Below are 22,565 nucleotides of genomic sequence, written 5' to 3'. Positions count from 1 at the left end.
TGCTTCACAATACAGGCTCGCTATCCGACTGGTTCGGAAGGCCCCTGTAGCGAGTCGTATCCCATGGTGATGTACAGTATCTAAAAGACGTAATTTAGAGTTATTTGCTGAGCCATAAATAAAACACCCATAATCCAGCTTTGATCGAATAAGAGCTCGGTAAAGGCGTAAAAGCACTGTACGGTCTAAACCCCATCGGACCCCTGACAAAAGGCGTAATATGTTTAAGGATTTCTCGCAACGCCTTCTCAAATCACGTATATGCGCCTCCCACATTAACTTATAATCAAAGATAAGGCCCAAGAATCTCGCAGTGTCTGTATATTGCAATTCCACTCCATTAAGACGCAGTTCGGGATGTGGATGTAGTCCACGTTGGTTGTAAAAGTGGACACACTGCGTCTTCTGAGTGGAGAATTTAAAGCCATTGCGAACAGCCCATTCTGATAGTACGTTGATGACCAGCTGCAAATGTCGACCGATGGACGGAAGATATCGGGAGCTGTAATATAAACTGAAGTCATCAACGTACAACAGAGAAGATACTCGGTTACCCACACAGTGGGCAATTCCATTGATCGCAATGCAGAAAAGAAGAACGCTTAATACAGAACCCTGCGGAACGCCGTTTTCTTGGAGGTGTTCGTTAGAAAGTGTGGTGCCTACTCGAACTCGGAAATACCACTCTGCCATGAACTTCGCAATAAACGTTGGTAAACTACCACGAAGTCCCCAGTCATGCAGAGTTTGCAGAATGCCATACCGCCATGTGGTATCGTAAGCCTTTTCTAGATCAAAGAAGACCGCCACAAGATGTTCCTTCTTGAGGAAAGCATCTCTAATGGCGGTCTCTAGCCGAACAAGATGGTCTACGGCGGATCTGTGCTTACGAAAACCACATTGGATGTTAGATAATCGGTTTTCCGATTCGAGTACCCTCATCAGGCGTTTGCTTATCATTCTTTCCATAACCTTGCATACGCAGCTGGTGAGAGAAATTGGTCTGTAGCTTCCAGACAAAGAAGGATCATTTCCTGGTTTCTGGACGGGGATTACAATGGCGGAACGCCAAGCAGATGGGAACGCTCCCTCAGTCCAGATTCTGTTATACATTGCCAGAAGAAAGGATTTTCCAGCAGGCGGAAGATGGCGAAGCATTCGGTTATGGATGTTATCAGGACCAGGGGAGGTGTCAGGGGATGTGTCAAGTGCCGCCTCCAGCTCCTCGGATGTGAACGGTGTATTGTAATACTCTGTATTATCTGATATAAAATTGAGGTTTCGTTTTTCCGCAGCATCTTTGATTTTCAGAAATTCCGGGTCATAATTCTTTGAGCTGCTAATCTGTGCGAACGAGGTAGCGAATATTTCTGCAATTTCTATTGGACTGGTGGTCGTTAATCCATTGCTTATTATTCCCGGAATTACAGAACTACGTTTCCCCATTATTCGACGGACTTTGTCCCATACGATGTTAGATGGGACATTCATTTTCATTGAATTGACGTAGTTTGTCCAGGACGTCTTCTTAGCATCGTATTCAGGGCGACGAGCTTTTGCTCGAAGACGTTTAACCTGACAAAATTTTCTTGGGTCGGAAGGCGCTCAAATTGGCGTAAGGCACATCGGCGGTCTCGGATTGCATCTGTGCAGGCATCAGACCACCAGGGGACAGAGAAGCGTTTTGGCCTGCAGGACGACCGGGGGATAGATAATTCCGCTGACTTGATAACCATATTTGAGAAATGGTCTACTACGGAGTCCACACTTTCATGTCCGTTATCACCGAATGATATGGACTCCGAAAATCCGACCCAGTCCGCCTTTTTAATAACCCAGTTTGGAGATCGAGATTCCGCAGGACGTAAAGCGGACATACGCATTCGGATGGGGTAGTGGTCACTACCATGTAGGTCGTGAATCACAGACCATTCGAAATGCGTGGACAAAACTGGGCTACAAATGGAGATATCTGTCATGGAGTATGTACCATAAGCCAAGGAAAGGTGTGTTGCTTCCCCTGAATTCAGGGTAACAAGATTTAGACGGGTACATACCTCTGCTATTTTATTTCCTCTGTCGTCATCGGAATTTGAGCCCCAAGAGTGGTGGGATGCATTGAAATCCCTCACCAAGAGATATGGTGCAGGCACCTGTGAAAGAATATGTTGAATTTCAAGTACTGTAAAGGGTGTATCTGGGGGCATATAAACGGAGACTATTGAAAACTGTATGGTAGGTAAGGTTACTCTGGCAGCTATGCATTGATGAGGGCTATTAATGTTTAGAACAGAGGAAAAGATACTCTGGCGGAAAAGGAGGGCACAACCTCCGTTAGCACGAATACCGGCAAGATGGTCATACCGGTAAACATTGTATCCCGAGATTTTTAGGGAATGTTCAGGTCGGAGGTGTGTCTCCTGTAGACATAAAATAGCAGGGTTCTCACGATAGATCAATTGCTGTAGTTCTGCATATCTGCTGCGTACACCGTTCACATTCGATTGTATGATATCAGTCATTATGTGGATCTAAATTATCACGGTGGCTTGACGGGTGATTTTCTCTTCTTATCTTTTCTAGGATTTCGTGCCGTTGACTGAGACTGCTTGACCTTCGACCGTGGGGATTCGCTCGCAGATCGCCGCACGCCCGATCGTGATCTTAATCGAGACCGTGATCTCGACCCGTCACCAGAACAGGGAGCGCGACGTCGCGGCGATCTACCAGGCGTAGAGTCTTTCTCTGTCGCCACGGTAATAATCTTTTTTGGAATATAAGGCCTTATGTCAAGGCCACACGAGTCGTCTGACTCAGCAGTCTGAGTGGCAACGTCTACATACGTCTGGGTTGCGCTTTCAATACGCTTCCCAGGTATACTAACAAGAGGTGGCGTTTGCGTAAATACATCTATTGCTTGTGTTGCCTTTTGCAAAACTGCTGCATAGGACTTTTCCGTCGCCTTTTTCTGTTGATCTAAAATACGCTTACGCGCCCCGAAAAACGTAATATTTTCTCGGACTCTCAGTTCTTGGATATCCTTCTCTACCATATACTTCGGGCAATTTTTAGAATTGGAGGCGTGGTCCCCAGTACAATTCACACAGTGCTCGGCGCTGGCACACGGGGATTCCCCATGGTCAGAACCGCCGCACATTGCACATACGATGTTGTTTGTGCAACGTTTTTGCGTATGTCCGAACCGTTGGCACCTAAAGCACCGCATTGGGTTCGGCATATACGCACGAACTGGGACACGCTCGTACCCGACAAGGATGTATTCTGGTAGGACAGGCTTTTCGAAGATCAAAAAGACAGTGCTCAGCGGAATAGTCTGTCCGTCCCGCTTACGTAATAAACGGTAAGCCTTGGACACAGACTGTTCCGCCAGTTCTAGTTGGATCTCTTCATCAGACATACCGTCCAGAGAATCCGTATACACTACTCCCCGTGTGGTGTTCAGCGAGGAGTGCCGTTCGACTTTAATAGGGTAAGACCCTAGCAACTTCGCTTTCAACAGCGTCTCACTCTGTTTTGGAGATACCGTCTCGACGAGGAGACTACCGTTGCGTAGGCGAGTTGCATTTTTGACCTTCCCAACGAGTCCGTCGAGTGCGCGTCTCACGTAAAATGGACTAATGTTTTTCATTGTCTATTCTGTTCCGTCCAAGGTGATACTGATAAACTTCGGAGGCGGCACTTTGACAGTTACTTTCTCAGGGTCCAAGTCCATAGCAATTTTCGTCAAAATTTGACCACCAGTCGTATCAATTCCTGTCTTCTGTTTTTTATTATTTTTTTCTGAGGGAGAAGAGGAGCGCGAAGAGGCCATTTTGAACTGGCCCCCCCTACGGAACTGTCGGCGTCAGCCTGCCACCGGGGGGGGGGCGAAAGAAAAAGACACCTAAGAATTCTTCGCGGTCTGTGCCGGCCGTGGGGACCCCCCCACAGCCCGATCCCAAGCAACCCACTTCACGCAAGTTACCCTTCAAACTGGTCATTACACACCTAATGGCAAGTCTTACACCAGAGGCGTGTCGCAGTTTTATGCCCCTACCACGGGAATAACCGCCCGTGGCTCCCCACTCTACACCGAATACAAGTGCCAGACTACTGCGGCTAACTCCGACCGACCCTCCCAAAGCCGGAGCAATCCGAGAGCGCACGCAGCTTCAGGGGACTTGTGGTTGATTACACTGCGACACCCATACGTCAGCGGTAACACGTCGCAGCGATATATCCGCCTCGGCGAGCAGAGTCGGTCACCGGGACGTTTAAGTTGCTCCGGACCCCCATTGGGGTTCTACGTGAGTGTACATGACTACTGGTCCGGGCTCCGCACCTAGACTTGCATATAGGGGCAGTATGAAGGGTCCACTATTACTTCGTTGCTGGGCGCCCTGTCGGGCCACACAAATTGGAAGTCGCGCTCGAAACCGTGGGACAGGACCACGGAGATAGGAAAGATCCCCGCTGGTGAGACGGGAGTTATAAACCTAAGAAACTTAACCTAATAATAGATATAAAAATTAGAAGGGGAAGAAGAATAAAGCCTCATCAGGCATTGTTAACAAATCCCGTCATGGTGGCGGACGTGGCAAGAACAAAAACAGCGGGGATGGAGAGGTGAAAATGGCTGTGATGATGTGGTGGGCGTTCCGCATGCAATGGCGGCCGGCGGAGAGAAATAGTGATGAAAAAGAAGAGAGAACGAAGAGGAGTGGTTGGTGATAGGACGAAAAATGTCCGAAAAGAAGAGCACGAGGGCCACCATTGCACCCCCCGGTCACCACTTGGAGGAACCCACCTCGAACTGTTACATCTGCATTGATGAGATAAACATGTATGAACTTGTCATGCCACAACTTCAATTACATACCTGCATGACGTCACATTTAACCTTGAACTCTTAGACTGCCATTTATGACGTTACGCCCCTTTCCTACGTCATAATTTAAGCCCCCCACATTGAGGAGATAAACATGTATGAACTTGTATGAACATGTCATGCCATTACATACCTGCACGTGTGCATGACGTCACACTTTAACCTTGAACTCTTAAATTGCCATTTATGACGTTACGCCCCTTTCTTACGTCATAATTTAAGCCCCCACCCTTTTCGTGACGTCATACTTTAGCCACGCCCATGACGTCACTTGCCACGCCCACTATGACGTCACTTGCCACGCCCCCTATGACGTCACATGGGGAGCCTGTGGGAGCCTGCAAGTGACCACCATCTCTTATCTACTATTATACACACTATTTAAAGAGTGTAATTGATATTTTGTTATTTGAAGTGTTGTATCAGTGAAGAAGTATGTTGTGTCAGTGAAGTGTGAAGTGTGTTGTGTCGGTGAAGTGTGAAGTGTGAAGTGTGTTGTGTAAGTGAAGTGTGTTTGTGTCACTGAAGTTTTAGGGCCGTATCCATAGATATTTTTAGCGCGGGCTTCCGGTCAATGGTCAGCGTTTTTCGTATTCATAAACCAGTGTTAGCGATGGGATATGATTTGAAATCTGTACCAGTAACCAGTGGATACCGGGGCTAGCTTAGTACGCTCGTAGCGCGTGCTGCGAAATGTCTATTAATACCACCCTTTTAGTTTATAGTGGCAGTGCAAAGTATTTGAACAGTGAAATGTTTTGAAGTGTTAGTGAAATCAGGATAGTATGAGTGAAATGTGTGTAGTTCCAGTGCGGTGAGTGAGTAGTCAGCGAAATGAGTGTACTGCTGAAAGATACTTGTGAGGGTATGAATATATCATAGCCTACTTGTGGGTTTTAACTCGAACTTAGGGTTAAGATACAAATTAGATTTACTTTAAATGTTATTTTATGTGATCGTGCTTCATTTAATTTAGAATGCTCATTATTATTATTATTATTATTATTATTATTATTATTATTATTATTAATTATTAGTAGTATTATTAATTTATTATTAATTATATTTTTATTAATTGTATTTATTATTCATCGTCATTATTGAGTGTAATTAGTTACCACTGTCACCGGGTATTTACCCATGCAGTGTGAATAAATACATACATACATACATACATACATACATACATACATACATACATACATACATACATACATACATACATACATACATCTTCACATAGTCTATAGAATAAGATTTTACATGAATTTCAGAACACGATACAATTGTTATTTTGTTGCTTTAATCTTCGTCTCTTAGAAGTTCTCACGACAATTACGTAGAAATCGTTAGCTGCAAAGGATTAAGTACAATTGAGTTGAAAGCGACCTCAAATATCACGACTTAGAAATCGGTCACCTGGATGAAATGTTTTTTTTAGTTTAGATGGAAAGGGGAGCGGACACGAACATAGACCTATTAGTCTCACGAAAGTGTGATATAAAATTGATAAATATGCATGCAACCTCCATTTATGGTACCTCTCTTCGAAGGTCAATTAGTGGCCCTGAAACGAATATGGAGATATTTAAAGTAATACATAGAACGCTGTAACATCAAATGGCGATTTTGTGCTTCATTGCCCTTGGTTACGCCGCAAGTAGGCCTATAAATCGCTTGTTGCTTCATAATACAAACAAGACAAGAGTGTGTGACAAAAATGCTAATTCGGAATCATTGTTTCGTTGGTTTTCCAAGCCGATGTGATGAAGTTTGTTGGAATAACTTCTATTGGAGTGCTTTGTAAGTGGGTTAGTAAAAGCCCTAAGTTCTTTAGACAACCAAGAGCTGCCAATACTTACGTTTATTAATCAATCTTGAAATACAAGGCGTAGTACAAGTGATGGAATGAAAATGATGATGATTACTCGTGGCCACGTGGGCCACTCGTCGCCTCCCCAGGACTTCTGCTGACTGCAGAGTTATAATAATAATAATAATAATAATAATAATAATAATAATAATAATAATAATAATAATAATAATAACAATAACAATAATCCTTCTCCAACGATCTCCGCGCAGTTTTATCGGCTCGCGCCAGTGACGGTACGGTGACCTTTGAGGTCCGCGTGATCCGCGCCTACTCGATTGCGTACCCACGCCGTGGTCAGTGCGATGACCTGCCTTAGGACTTTGACAGATAATCCTTTAGTTATTAACCCCAGTACATACATGACTCAAACTATAAATTTTAGATCAAGTCTGCACGAGTTATGAGGATGAATACTTTTTAGATTTACAGTATTAATAATGTCACTGTAAACATTAATTACAATCATTTCAATTATAATCATACCAGTTACAATCATACCAGTTACAATCATACCAATTATAATCATACCAATTACAATCATGCTAATCATAATCATGCCAATTATAATAATACCAATTACAATCATACCAGTTACAATCATACCGATTATAATCACACCAATTACAATCATACCAATTACAATCATACTAGTTACAATCATACCAATTATAATCACACCAATTACAATCATACCAATTACAGTCATTCCAATTATAATCATACCAATTATAATCATTCCAATTATAATCATATTAATTATGTCCCTACAATAAGTGGGCGCTTGTCACACCGAAGATCCATGTTCAAATTTTGATTATACGAAAGCAATTATTTATGGTAGATGTTTTGGCAGCTTTTCTGTGGATAACGATGCATCATAGCGGGACGGGGGTTAAATGAACTCCCGACACGTTTCTCATGTTAAACTATAAAGGCTGGTTCACAATAAACCGGGAACGGAAACGACAACGAGAACGAAAACGGAAAAGATGTTAAAATAAATGTATTTAAATGGGCGCATTCACAAGTAACTATTATTAATGCTCACATTTAAATACTTTATTGTAACATTATTTGCGTTCTCGTTCTCGTTTCCTTTCCCGGTTTATTGTGAACCACCCTTTAGTGAGGTTATCACGTACACACTAAGGATCTTGTCCTTGATCCCTACACATCCCGAAATTCCTGGATTGTTTGGAGGAGCTGGACACGCTTTCCTGCATACCCCGGCATTCAGCAGGAAGGATGTTGCCATCAGCAAGTGAATCACATTTAGAATGAGGATGGCAAACATGTACTACCTCCAACCAATCTCTAAACCAAAAACACTCTTCTCTTTTCTCCGTGGTAATATTGTTACACATGCATAATATTCTTCACCAAATTATGACCTCAGAACCGATTTGATCATATTTGTTAATCATCTCACAGTCAATTGGCAGGGCGAATTTACTCGATTTTCACTCACGCAGCGCAAGGGCTTAGATCCCTTCACTTGTAGGGAACTGCGGCACCCCACTCGCTGCCCGGGCTTTTAAAATCTTCGGCGATTCTGTCCTGTTGCTGTTCTATCATTCTTCGACACTCTTCATTTGATAGTTATTACGCTATTAGATTATGTCCATTTTCGGATTTCACCTTCAAAATTCTCTAACGTTCCTTCATATGGAACGGTAAAAATGAGAGTCACAAGTGCCTATAGACTAGGAGCTCTCAGTCCTAATTTACCTTGCAAGGAAGCGTTTTACCGTACCTTTCAAATTCTTCTCCTCTCATTTCCACAATTCGTCATTGGTTGTAAATAACTTCGATCTCTTCCTGAAGAATCAACTGAACGTACACATCATTCGTTGTTTTTCTTTTCCACGATACAAAAGTGTCATTTATTAAAAATGGAGAAAGCAAGAGTTAAAGTTAAGTATTATCATACTTTAATGAAGATTGACATATCATTTAGTTTTAATATGCATACTTTATATTACTTGCTATATGTTTCCATTGAATTATGGTAATAACTTAATTTTAACCCTTGTTTTCTATGTTTTTAATACATGGCACTTGGCCCACTATGGTTCTGAACCCTTCAATTGTTTGTATGAATATGAAGTCAAATTAGTATAATATGTAGCTAATCGGCGATGTATGCAACGGAGGGTGAAAGAAACTGGCCACACTACCCATAATGTTCTGGTCTAGTTACCTCATAAATGGTGCCTTGTTGGTATCACTTGTGAAGTTCACAACTGAACAACACTCTGTTTGAGATCCCACGTCTCGATATGAATGGTCTCACATAGTTTGCGTGAGCCTGACATAGTTGATAAGAGGGTCTTCGTAGGACACTCCAGTTTCCCTTTTTGACAAAACCAGTACTCCACAGTGACTTAATTTCACATATCACCTCCAGCAATTCAAAATCAGGTGGGACGAATTCTTGGTAGTAGTATGGGTCTCCGGAATAATTTATGTTGGTTATTTAACGACGCTTCATCAAATACTAAGTTCTTCAGCGTAGATGAAATTGGTGAGAGCGAGATGAGACCGATGATTCTAAATGAACTCCGTGACATTCCAAATTCAGTTGGGGAAAACTTGGGAAAATCCCAAGAAGATAGTATCTAACTCACGCTCCATCGCAGCTCTGGATAAGTAATCAAACACGCATGCCACCTGAGTTATGTCGGTGGCCTCTCCGATCCTGATGTAGGGTTTAAGGGATTGGGACTCTTGGACCTGGAGTTTATTAGGCACACGGACTCGGCTCTCTCAGAGCTGAGGCACGATGGATTGACTAATGTCACCCGGGCCACCTGTCGGATTGTCGTACTGGAACAAGCATCGCTTAAGAGGAGCACAATGGGCCAATGTGAACCTAAGTGTATGAATCCATCCTTAGTTCTATCGTCGAAAAGCCAGTTGACCAAAATCTGCCGTAAATATCTTATTAGAAAGTCAGTAATTCTTCGTTCTTGTGTAGTTAGTAGTATGAAAGACAGTGAAATGTTTTCATTACAAATGTCACAGTAAATTAAACATTCTCCACTGTTGTGATCTCGTGGTAGCGTCTTCGCTCCCGAACCCAGCGACCTGGGGTTCGATTTCCCACTTGGGACGATTTGTCTGAGTGAAGTTTTTCGGGGGTTTTCCCTCACTCCTATGTATGAATATCAGGTAACTTTTTCAGGCACATGGAACCCCACTCATTCTCGCCACTTCCTTCCCTCACTCATCATCCTTTTTCTCATCATTCTGGTTGTCTTACTTGGTTTTCAGATCGCGCCTGCAGCGGCCCTCCGGATCCGCTGACTCTCTCGGCCGGCCTCCGTGTATATGTCAATCTATGGTAGTTGGTGGCCACCAGCGGAACTCAATCCACTCCTGACGGGAAACGAGGCTTACACCTCAGACCGTTGAGGAGACGGGAGAGGGAGCTTACATCCCAGACCGTTTGAGGGGGGAATGTGGGGGGCTGTTGGCGTGAAATTGTACACGGATTTGTAAGGATGGCGGGTCTAGTCGTCAGTGTGTTGGCGATTAGGTCGGTTCGGCGCAGGTTCGGTGGGCTTGTAACTCAACCTAGGGGAACACAATAGACCTCAGGTCGCGGTGCAGAGGGATGTTCCCTTCCCGGGGTCACAGAGAAAAAAAATAAACATTTCTATACTCGTAAGAAGAGTAGAGTGAGATCGGAGTACCACTAACCTAAATTATTTGCAGTACCTCAGATGTTAGTCACTATTCTCACTAGTGATTAGATAATATTTATGATTATGGTGACCATCGGCATAGCTCAGTGGTAAGGAAAAGTGGTATAAGAAATTCCACTCACGAGCTTTGAGGTATTAACTTAATTTGTGGAGAGATTAAATGTGTCGCAATGCAGTGATTGAATTTTCAAGACTTTACACAGCGTTGATTTCATACTGCTTTAAGGGGTTAGGTACAGCTTACAGCAGTAAAATTTTTGGAAATATTCAACTTTTTTTTTCCTTCGTTACTCTATCTTGTACAGTAGTGGCAAAAAATACCGTACTTGACCCATGTAGCTGATTTCAGAGCCTTGTTCACTCCACAGCACGATAGACTGGTAACTAAGACTTTCGTGGTTCGAATTCTGCCTGGGAAGGAAACTTTTTTCGTTCCTTATTCAAATTTATTCCCAATATTTTTAGTTTTCTGATAAAATTCATGTTCTGGGAATAATAATTTAATTAAGTAGTAAAATATCGCTGCAATCGAAAAGTATTGGAAATAAATTTGAATAAGGAACCAAAAAAGTTTTCTTCTCAGGCAGAATTCGAACCACGAAGGCCTTAGTTACCAGTCTGTCGTGTTCGGGAGTGAACAAGGCTCTGAAATGAGCTACATGAGTCGGTTCGGTTTTTTTGCCACTACTGTACAATAATGAAAATTGGTATGTGTAAAACACTATTCTTCTGCTATGTGAAAAAAAAAACATATTTTTATGATTAAAGAAAATTATTTTTTTTTTTTTTCCAAAATTCAAATTGTTCGCTGTTTACTGTGCAGCGATGAAGCGTTTCCCTCATAGCTCATAAACTTGTGAACTTTTCCATGTTCTCTCTCTTTTATTTTATTGCTGAAACTCATGTTTACAATATCATGTTCTTTCAACTACATTCCTTAATAAATAATATCTCTTTTATTTTGTGTTAGAAGAAAAAAACTCATATTTGACCATTTTTAAAAAGGAATTTATTTTTTGTCAGACAATCTATCAAAGGTAGAGAAGTGATATTGCATCATATTGTAGATATTACATGCATAAATACACACAAAAAATTACATCACAGAATGTTGGATAGTTTTTGAGCTATGTGGGAAACGCTTCATCACTGCACAGTGAACTGAATTTTGAGAAAAAAATGTAAATATACATTTTTAAATCGTAAAAATATTTTTTTCATATAGCAAAAGGACAGTGTTTTACACATACTAATTTTCATTATTGTACAAGATACAGTAATGGAGGAAAGAAATGTTGAATATTTTCAAAATTTTATTGCTGTAATATGTACCTAACCCCTTAACGTAGTCCAAAAGTTTTCTAAGAAGATTAGTTTCAATACCCATCCTACAAATACGTAAAAAGAAGTACGAGACGGAAAACTTCTAAAAATTGATTGAACACTACATTAGCTGCATAAACTCACGAGTGACGCCGTCTACATTCTGTATATATCCAATGTGGTATTCGAACCTATGTCTTCGTGTTTAAAGCCGCATTTTGTTGTATTAGCTCACCATAGGTAATAAAGAATAAAATTTTCTAGTAAGTAGCAAAACGTTTTACCAAATCCCTCTCTGTCTTTCGCTGAATTGATGTATGACATCAGCCTTCATCATGCATCTTGGAAGTTTGACTTCATAAACGAATCGTGCTTTTCAGTCGTTAGCGTTTAAATGAACATTAATAAGCGTGCATGTAATCCGTAATCGCCGTATTTCTAACTAATACTGATGTAATCCTCTACAAGTCTACAATCTTGCGTCAGATGAAAACGTTTTTGTACAAAATACATACTGTAGTTCATATTTCGTGCGTTCAACCAAGGTCTCTGAATATATTGGTGGAATAGAAAACAGTAAACTTCTTTTGTACTCAGATATATTTATACTTACACACCAATTTTTGTAACCTTTCGTTATTATTTCCATTACTTTTTCCTTCGTGATATTAGTACATTAACAGAGGGAAATAATTTATTATCATTATTATTATTATTATTATTATTATTATTTTATTATTACTATTACTACTATCCTTGTAGATACTTACCGTAACCGCCATTATATCATAGCAAAATTAGGCCTAATCATCGTAGTACTGTGCATGACTATCACCGTTCACTGAGAACAGTTTCTCATTCAAGTCTTGGTTGAAAGCCTTGGGTTTTCTGAAATTGGTAGAACGGAGAAAAATTCTCTCCCGCACCGGGATTCGAACCCGGGTTTTCAGCTCTATGTGCTGACGCTTTATCCACTAAGCCACACCGGATTCCAGTTCCGATGGCGGATCGAATCCCTCTCAGTTTAAGTTCTACCTCTCTGTTCCAATTTGGTGGCCTACCCTAACTTACTGTGTCACAGAATATGTGACATGAATAGAGTCAAAATTCTTGGTTAAAAGGGGCTAAAATTCTTGGTTAAAAAGGATAAAAATTAATGAGTGGAAACGAAAACTTCTTGAGTAAACCTGTTTTATTAAATTATTATATTGCTTAAGATAATTAACAATTATAATTATATAGGGTAAACATTGGTAATTTCGTGATAATTTCATGAAAACTAATTTAAAATGCAAATGTGTAAGTATATCCTTATTCCGATTTTTTCATCTAAAAGACGATAACTTGCTGTACAAATCTGGAGACATAAAAGATTGGCTACGTTCTTGAATATGTGCCAAAAACCACTTTTACAACTTAAGCTGAAATGTTGGTTATTTTGTGATAACCTTGGTTATTTCGTGATATTGCATTGATAATTTCGTGAGAGGTAGAAGAATTGTGGAAAAATTCATTAAAGTCAAATGAAATTCTCATTTATTGTTACAAGACTTCAAACATAGTAATTCCGTCTAATATTCATAGCAAGAAAACAGAAATACATATCAACACATAATAAGAATGAAATCAAAGTAAACATTGAAAATGAAAAGGGTTCTTCTTTGCCCTGAAAGGGTGAACACTTATTACGGACTTTACTATAGCCTATATTACTAGGGTAACTCCAAAAGTAATGCATAACGTTTGTTTAAAAATTATATTTTTATCCTACAGCTTTCCTATTTTCACAGAATGTAGATGCATCCTTAAGGAACAAAATGTCACTTTTCCACATAATCCCTGTCCTTTTCAACTGCCTTACGTAACCTAGGAACGAGGGCCTGTAGACCAGCACGGTAAAAGTCTGGACCAACACGTCTGAGCCACTCTTTAGCAGCGTGCACAAGGGAGTCATCTTCTAACCTCGTTCCGCGAAGGGGTCCTTCAGTTTACCAAAGAGATGGTAATCGCACGTGCCAGTTCAGGAATGTAAGGCGAGTGTTTCAGTGTTTTCTATCCGAATTTTTTGATCTGGTCTGTGGTCTTGTGACTGACATATGGCTGTGCGTTGTCGTACAATAGCAGAACATCCTGCTTTTCCCGATGTCGTCGAACACGACTCAGTCGAACTTGAAGTTTCTTGAGAGTTGCAACATACCCGTCAGAATTAATGGTGGTTCCGTGTGGCATGATATCCATAAGCAAGAGTCCTTCTGAATCGAAAAACATGGCAGCCATAACGTTTCCTGCCGAAGGTGTACTTTTGAATTTCTATTTCTTTGGTGAATTTGCATGTTGCCACTTCCATTGTCTGCATCTGTCTCCGGTCCAAAATGGTAGATCCAAGTTCCATCTTCTGTCACAATTCTTGCAAGTCATCTAGCACTTATCATTGACACTTAGCATGATAACAAATCAAACAGAAGCTACACTGAACCCATTGCGTCTCCGTTTTCTTTTTTGTTACCACATCTTGTCTTCAGATTTCTAAAATTCCTATTGTAATACATTTTATACTATTTTAAAAATTGTAACACTTAATGCTCAACAAAATTTCGCCTCAAACAGCTAAGATTTGTATCAGTAAAGCGAAGCCTATATGGCGACTACATATGTATTTAAAATTCCAAAAACATTTCCTAAAATTTCATGAAGATACAATAAATCATTGTACCAAATATCATATGCTTACCTTTAGTAATAAGCCTGTAATGTAATTACAAACATCACAAAATTTGTATGCCTGAGATGTCGACGCAAACTTGCTCTCTCCAAACATAAAAGCTCACTAAAGCAACTACAATAGTCACACAAAGCTTAGCTGTATGTTTCTGGAAACTGGACAACATATGCAATCCCTTGGCGGAAATTTGGATCTCGTAACACCGTTGGTTAGTTCACAAAAGAGCAAAGAAAAAGTATCACGAAATAACCACTGCCACGAAATTACCAATGTTTATCCTATTCAAAGTTTCACGTTGACAACAATTCTAAGATACTTAACATTATTTAACATTCAAAGTTGTACGCAGGCAACAGTTCTAATTCGTCATTGTAAGTTTTGTTCTTCTATTTGTTAGCACACACGAGAACTGTGAAAAAAAGTTCACAGTCAATATTAGAAACTGGAACCCATATAGCTTGGAGTGCTCCGTCCGCAAAATCACTGTGATCTTCACGTAACGACAGCAAACCTTCTCGCACTGAAAGTTAAAGGTACGTTTTCCTCGGTGCGACTAATGCGATGATCGTTCAACGATGATCGTGCAACGATAATCGTTGAGCACTATTTCTTTGTATTTTCTAGAGTCGCGGCAGTCGCTCGGAGAAAAACAGCTCCATAGAAAATACAAATAAATAGTGCTCAACGATTATCGTTACACGATCATCGTTGAACGATCATCGCAATAGTCGCCCAGAGGAAAACGTACCTTAAGGACTATTTTTAACTATGTTCATCTTTCAAACAGAGCTTCTAAAATATCCAAATTTAGATCATGTATTTATTAATTGCTGAAAAATTGCGTCTTTTCGCGAATAACGACAGAAAATATGCTAAATTCGCGAGTCGTAGGATTTTTGCGATTTTTTGCGAGTGTTTCGCGAGTTGAAACGTGTAATTATATGATAGTTTTTATGTGAACCATGTTTTAAACTATGATTATTTGGTTTTTAGGTTTTTCGCGATTTCGCGAGTCACGAATTTTCACTGTCTCTAGACATGAGTGCACCTCTGTACATAGTGTTGGACATTGTGCCACTGTCGCATATTCTGTGACACAGTACAAGAGGGTAGGCCACCAAAGAGGAACAGAGAGATAGAAATTAAACTGAGAGGGATTTGATCTGGCATCGGAACGGGAATCCGGTGTGGCTTAGTGTATAAAGCGTCAGCATCTAGAGCTGAAAACCCGGGTTCGAATCCCGGTGCCGGAGAGAATTTTTCTCCGTTCTACCCATTCTTCACCATATGGTAATGCAGAATTCCTGCACGGAAATATCAAATGTACTTCGGTACATCATAGTAATCTTGTTTTATGTCGACTTCATCAACAAAACTGCTTTCTTAACACAGAGACTAACAAAATATATCAACAATAAAATCGTTACCGTAATAATCATAACCATAACCCATCTCAAAGTTCTGAATATAATGTTTCTAACTATGTCAGATGAATACAAGGCATGCAGTTCTGCGTTGTGTAACTTTCTCCATTCTCCTGTAACTTCATTCCTCTTAGCACCAAATATTTTCCTAAAAACCTTATTCTCAAACACCCTTAATCTGTGTTCCTCTCTCAAAGTGAAAGTCCAAGTTTCACAACCATACAGAACAACTGATAATATAACTGTTTTATAAATTCTAATTTTCAGATTTTTTGACAGCAGACTAGATGTCAAAAGCTTCTCAATCGAATAACAGGCATTACCCATATTTATTCTGCGTTTAATTTCCTCCCGAGTGTCATTCATATTTGTTACTTTTACTCCAAGATATTTGAATTTTTCCACCTCTTCTAAGAATAAATCTCCAATTTTTATATTTCCATTTCGTAGAGTATTCTGGTCACGAGACATAATCATATACTTTTAATAATAATAATAATAATAATAATAATAATGATAATAATAATAATAATAATAAATTCGTGTATTATGATGAAAATATTGCAATAATCGCAGAGTTATTGGGGGACTCCAATAAAATCTGTAAAACTACAAATTTCATTGTACTCGTCCGAAACTTGAACCAAGGTCTCCGGCTTGGCAGATGTTATTTAACCATCAGTCTGCTTTAAATAACTAAGTTGGCCTAAGCATTTGTTAGTTGGGAGGCCGGAGGGAAAGAGACTTTGGCGAGGCCGAGACGTAGATGGAAGGATAACATTAAATTGGACTTGAGGGAGTTGAGATATGATTGTAGAGACTGGATTAATCTTGCTCAGGATAGGGTCCGATGGCGGGCTTATGTTAGGGTGGCAATGAACCTCCGGGTTCCTTAAATCTGTAAGTAAGTAAATAAAGTCTAAGCACTGAATACTATAGCTCATTCCTTAGATTTGTCCTTTTAAGTGACAACATTTATTACCGACAGAAACGAGTCAAGAACGGCATGAGCCCAAAGCGAAAATAATAATTTGGGCCTTAAGTAAAATTTTAAGAATATTCTAATACCAATAAGTTAATAGTATCAATAATAGTATAATAATAATAATAATAATAATAATAATAATAATAATAATAATAATAATAATAATAATAATAGTGATAATAATTATATTAATAGGAATAATAGCTCACCTCTTTGATGTTGATCACAGGAACGAACCTCACTCAGAGTTGCATATTTATTAATACATTCCCCTTAAATTCTAATCTCTATAAATTAACTTCACGGATTTTTAAGGAGGAAAACTCTTGAATTGTGTCTTAAAAATCAATCTCCGCTAAACATTTCATGTTCAATAACTCACGTATCGAACTTAAATTATTGTTTAAGCGTAGTCGTGCCGTGCGATATATTAATTTATCTCTTACTAATATTATCTTGAAAAAATGAACGATTTTTGCCACCTAGAATGAAATCAGCGAACCCGCAATAGACATCTTGGAGAAAGAAATCGAAATTAGTATAACTAGAATATCTGGCTTAACCACACTAGGGTTACAGATATTGGACTTCGGAAACTTTACCTCAGCATTGCAGTATATCACAATAATCATCTCCAGGTTCTTAGGTGTAAAGGATCGTCAGTTTTCTGACAGCACGTTGCGAAACATCGAGAAACTTTTCTCCTCCTCAATGGATGTCATTGGTGCATAGCCTACTTGAAACAAGATAGATAGATAGATAGATAGATAGATAGATAGATAGATAGATAGATAGATAGATAGATAGATAGATAGATAGATAGATAGATAGATAGATAGATAGATAGATAGATAGATAGATAGATGGATGGATGGATGGATGGATGGATGGATGGATAGATGGATGGGGTTGGTGGGTGGATGGGTGGGATAGATAGATGGATGGATGGGGTTGGTGGGTGGGTGGGTGGGTGGATGGGTGGGTGTATGGGTGGATGGATGGGTGGGTGGATGGGTGGGTGTATGGGTGGATGGGTGGGTGGGTGGGGTTGGTGGGTGGGTGGGTGTATGGGTGGATGGATGGATGGATGAATGGATGGATAGATGGAAGGATCGACGGATGGACGGATGGACGGTCGGACGGACGGACAGATAGATAAACCTTATTTTCAGAGGCAGGCCCTATATTTTTGCACTTTTTTTTTACTTTATTGTCAGAGGCACTAAATATGCATAGACATTGTCAATAAAATACACCAATACATAACAATTACAATAAGTCAAAAATAAATACATTATGCAAGAGTTCAAAGGCCACACGTGCGTCCTCTAGACTGTAAGGACACAAATGTATTGTTTTTTATATATTTTCTGAATTTAAGAGTATTATTTGTATATTTAATATCCTCAGGCAAGCTATAGTAAATTTTAATACCAGAAACCATACAAGTTCTGCTAATATTTGTAAGATGGTGTACCGGAATAATTAAACTATTTTTATTACGAGTATCATAAGAATGAAAGTCACTATTTTGGTGAAAGTCAGAAAGATTTGAATAAATTAATTGAAATACATTAAAAATATATATGCCATAAACAGTGAGAATATTATACTGCAAAAAATATTCCCTACAGGAGGATCTACTATCAACACCCGCTATGCACCTGACAATACGCTTCTGAGCTACAAAAATGTCATTCAACATGGTTCCAGATCCCCAAAAACAAATGCCATATGAAAGCCTTGACTCAACTCAAGTAAGATCTCGTGGTGAATTGTAAAAATGGCACTAAAAATGTAGTCGAAAGAAGCCGAAGTTGCAAAAAAAGAAGCCATGAAGACCTAAAAAGAGTATAAAAAGGACCAATAAGCTGAAAAATACCGGAAAAAAAAAACAAAAAAGGACAAATGAAACCCACCATTTTCTGGCCTTCAATGACCCAAAATGAACATATATTATGTTGGGCCACGTCTTCAGACACTCGAAAAAAGAAGTATTTTCTCTCAACTTCCGAGCCCTAATTATCACCATCATCATCATTTTGAGGATTCCTTATAACTCGAGGCCACCGACGTCCACCGAATTCGCCTATACATTACAACAGCACAAATTACTGGCATATGCTATTTAGCTATGTTATAAGCGATGTTTCAAAACTTTTGTAGATAATGAAGTAGTATTAAATAATTTGTTTTAACAGTATGGGGTAGAAATTTCTGTCTTTGTTCTTCAAACACAGAAGCAAAATGTATTAATATGGCTAACTTGAGTTAAAATGACGTAGTGTTATGTTTCGCCCTAACGGAGTATACATATTCAGATGCAAGCTGTTTCTACAAACAGTGAAATATCGGGGGATTCACTGCCACCCACTTGGAAGTGAAATGGAATGTCCCGGCGCAGGGGTGTTCAAAATGTTTAAGAATTATCACATTGTCATTCCTTCACGTCTAATTTCTGAAAGATTAATTTGGTCGGCATGAGATAAATATGGGGTTAAGAAACGAGAGCGACCTTTTTAATAAGGGGATTCTGATCGCAGTAAAAACAGAAATGCGAGTTCTGGGAAGCACTAAATCTTCCCCCATAGTATTGGAATGAATGTATAAATTAAATATTCATTTTAGAACTTTTAAATATGTAATTGTCTCACGTGCATAACAGGCATTAGAACCTAGGAAATAAGAAAATTTGCTGTAAGTCTTTAACCCAGGGTTCTCGGATTCTAACCCCAAGAACACTAGCTTTAATCCGGCCGGCTGTTCGCTTCTCACGGAACAAGGTTTCGATCCTCTACAGATCTTATTTGATTTATGGTGGACAAAGTGGTCGTTTGGCAGATTTTCTCATCTACGTAATGGGCGGTTTTGTTGTTCTACAGGGTGGAACAGGTATAACTATGCCAACTGACACTAGAATACATTAAAATAAACAAACAAAAAACTATTACGCATTCCGTAATTAAGTAGGCTACATGGTCCATTAGAAAATTAGGCTGAATGTTTCTATATATTGGTAACAGCGCACCACCGCCGCGCGCCGGCTCAACTATGAATACACACATGGACTCAGGTCTGAACAGCAGCAATGATTATTTACGCATATCATATTATTGTGATGTACCGAAGTACGGAAATATTGTCGGACCATCGGATCTGCGCACCTTCAACGCTGTCGTCGTTTTTGGAAAAGATAACGCCTTCACTCACTCCATTCAGGAGAGGATCAGGACAGCACGTTTGCACATCTCCTTTTTATGTTATGTTAGGTTCTTTTCAAACTGAAATGACGAGTGAAGCGTACAGTTAAAATTACTCTAACCTAACCTAACCTAACCTAACCTTTTTATGTTAAGTTAGGTTAGGATAGGTTAGGTTAGGTTAGGTTAAGTTAGGTTAGAGTAATTTTTTAACTGTACGCTTCACTCGTCATTTCAGTTTGAAAAGAACCTAACCTAACACAAAAAGGAGATGTGCAAACGTGCTGTCCTGATCCACTCCTCTCCATTCCACCAGCTTTCTTCCCACCACGTCAAACAGCAGGCCACGAACCTTGCCGAATAAGGATGTTGCCAAACTTCTGTCAAACTATGTTATGTCTCTTGAATATTGTTTATTAATAATGTGAGGTTAATTATTACTCATTCATAATTTAATTTGATATATTTGATATATATTTCTTCACAGCACTTCTTTACATGTAATGGTGTACCTCACATTTCTGTATCCGGTGCCACCATTAACATATTATTACAGTAACACATTATTTTCAGTACACGTCTACACAAATACTCCCAATTACACTTTCATAATTTAATTTAAGTAGGTCTAATGACGCCGATTGACTTCTACGATTATTTAGAGATAATTACATATATGATTACAGTGGATGTGTTGGTTAAATGGAAATTACGTGAAGGGAATCATCTACGCATTTCGTTTTTAAAGAGAAATGTTTTCGTCATAAATACTTCTCCTTCACCTCATTATTTTACTTTGTTAGGTTTGGAACGTGATCTTGAAGTCTTAATAAAATTATAAAATTGTAGGAATGAATGAACACACAGTTATGTACCCTCTTTCTTTCTCATCCGTGCTTGGGACCGGCTATGGCGAAGTTACTATAAGCTACGACCTTATTATTTACATACTATATAACATAACATACTGATAATATGCAGGAGTTCTAATTTATGCTTAATAATTTACATATTTACGAGAGACCAAGACTTGTATTATGCATGAAATTACAGAGGGCATATCCCGGACATATCTGAATCTGAGTCACTACTATTGCTGCTGCTGTCATCACCCAAGTTGATAACAAATCTAGCTACTTCCTCTTCTATTAATCCGTAACGTTTCTCTCCCATCTTGGAAATTTATTGCTTCTCTCGCAAACTTCAATAATTTCTTCAAAGTCGGAACTTCTTTCTGCATGGTATAACATTCTTGTATCTTTCTTCTTAAAATACATCGATCCATATCATCTACAAGAATTAAAGGTTTCCTTGGTTTATTCTTCCCTGGTGATTCTAGATTTTCATCTCGTGCACAGACTCCCTCTCTCCCTTCTTTATTAGGTGCTCTGACCTGCCTATATAAATTATAAATTACATAAAATTGTTGTATTATATTAGTAATAGTTAAGTAAGTAATTTTAATACGTAATCAAATGAAATAAAATAAGCCTAACCTGTGATCGCAGCTGCTCTTTTCGTTGCCTGATTTACAGGAAATAGATATTGACCTGTTTGTTTCTCTTCATCGAAAAATGCCATTACTTGCTTAATAATATTTTTTTTCATCACTCCGTGTTACAGTATTCATGTTGACTTGACAACACTGGACTGCAAGTGCAAATAAACTGTCCCGCAAGAAGGCTCAAAATTGTCAGTAGGGGAGAGAAAGGGAAAGAGATAGGAATGCAGGGAGAGAAATGAATTACCGAGGCTGAGAAGGAATTAGGGTTCAATTCGCATATCTTACAGGGGCACAGATCCGTTGGTCCAACAATATCATATGTACTTCGTTACATCATAATAATATGACATGCGTAAATGATCACATAGTGATTTAAGACGGCGCTCATTCCGTCGGATCCCGGCCACTTAGTCACTCGCAATGAGTGCACCTCTACACATAGTGTGTTGAATATTGTGCCACTGTCACACATCTGTGACACAGTGCATGAGGGTTGGTCACTAAAGGGAAACAGAGAGGTCGAATTGAAACTGAGAGGATTCAATCCGGCATCGGAACTGGAATCCGGTATAGCTTAGTGGATAAAGCGTCAGCACGTAGAGCTGAAAACGCGGGTTCGAGTCCCGGTGTCGGAGAGAATTTTTCTCCGCTCCACCCATCCTTCATCATATTTCATCTAGCTTATATAATGTCACAGAGAATGACGATTGTCAACGGGTGCTTCCAGTAGTACATACTTAATTAAATTAGGGTTTCCCCTGTTTATCAGGCCTCATTCTGTGGAAGTATTGGACCAGCTATTGCCCCATCTCTTGGGTGGTCGTCCGGGGAGTTTTCTCCCTGATGGTTGTTCTTGTTTACAAATTCGTACCGGTCTTCCTGGGTCAATTCGTTCCACATATGCTTTCCATTCTCTTTTCCTCACCTTCATCCACT

This window comes from Periplaneta americana, chromosome 10 (genome assembly GCF_040183065.1).
Source record: "Periplaneta americana isolate PAMFEO1 chromosome 10, P.americana_PAMFEO1_priV1, whole genome shotgun sequence".
Lineage (NCBI taxonomy): Eukaryota > Metazoa > Arthropoda > Insecta > Blattodea > Blattidae > Periplaneta > Periplaneta americana.
The sequence above is the reverse complement of the archived record's forward strand: the minus strand, read 5'-3'. Positions refer to the sequence as shown.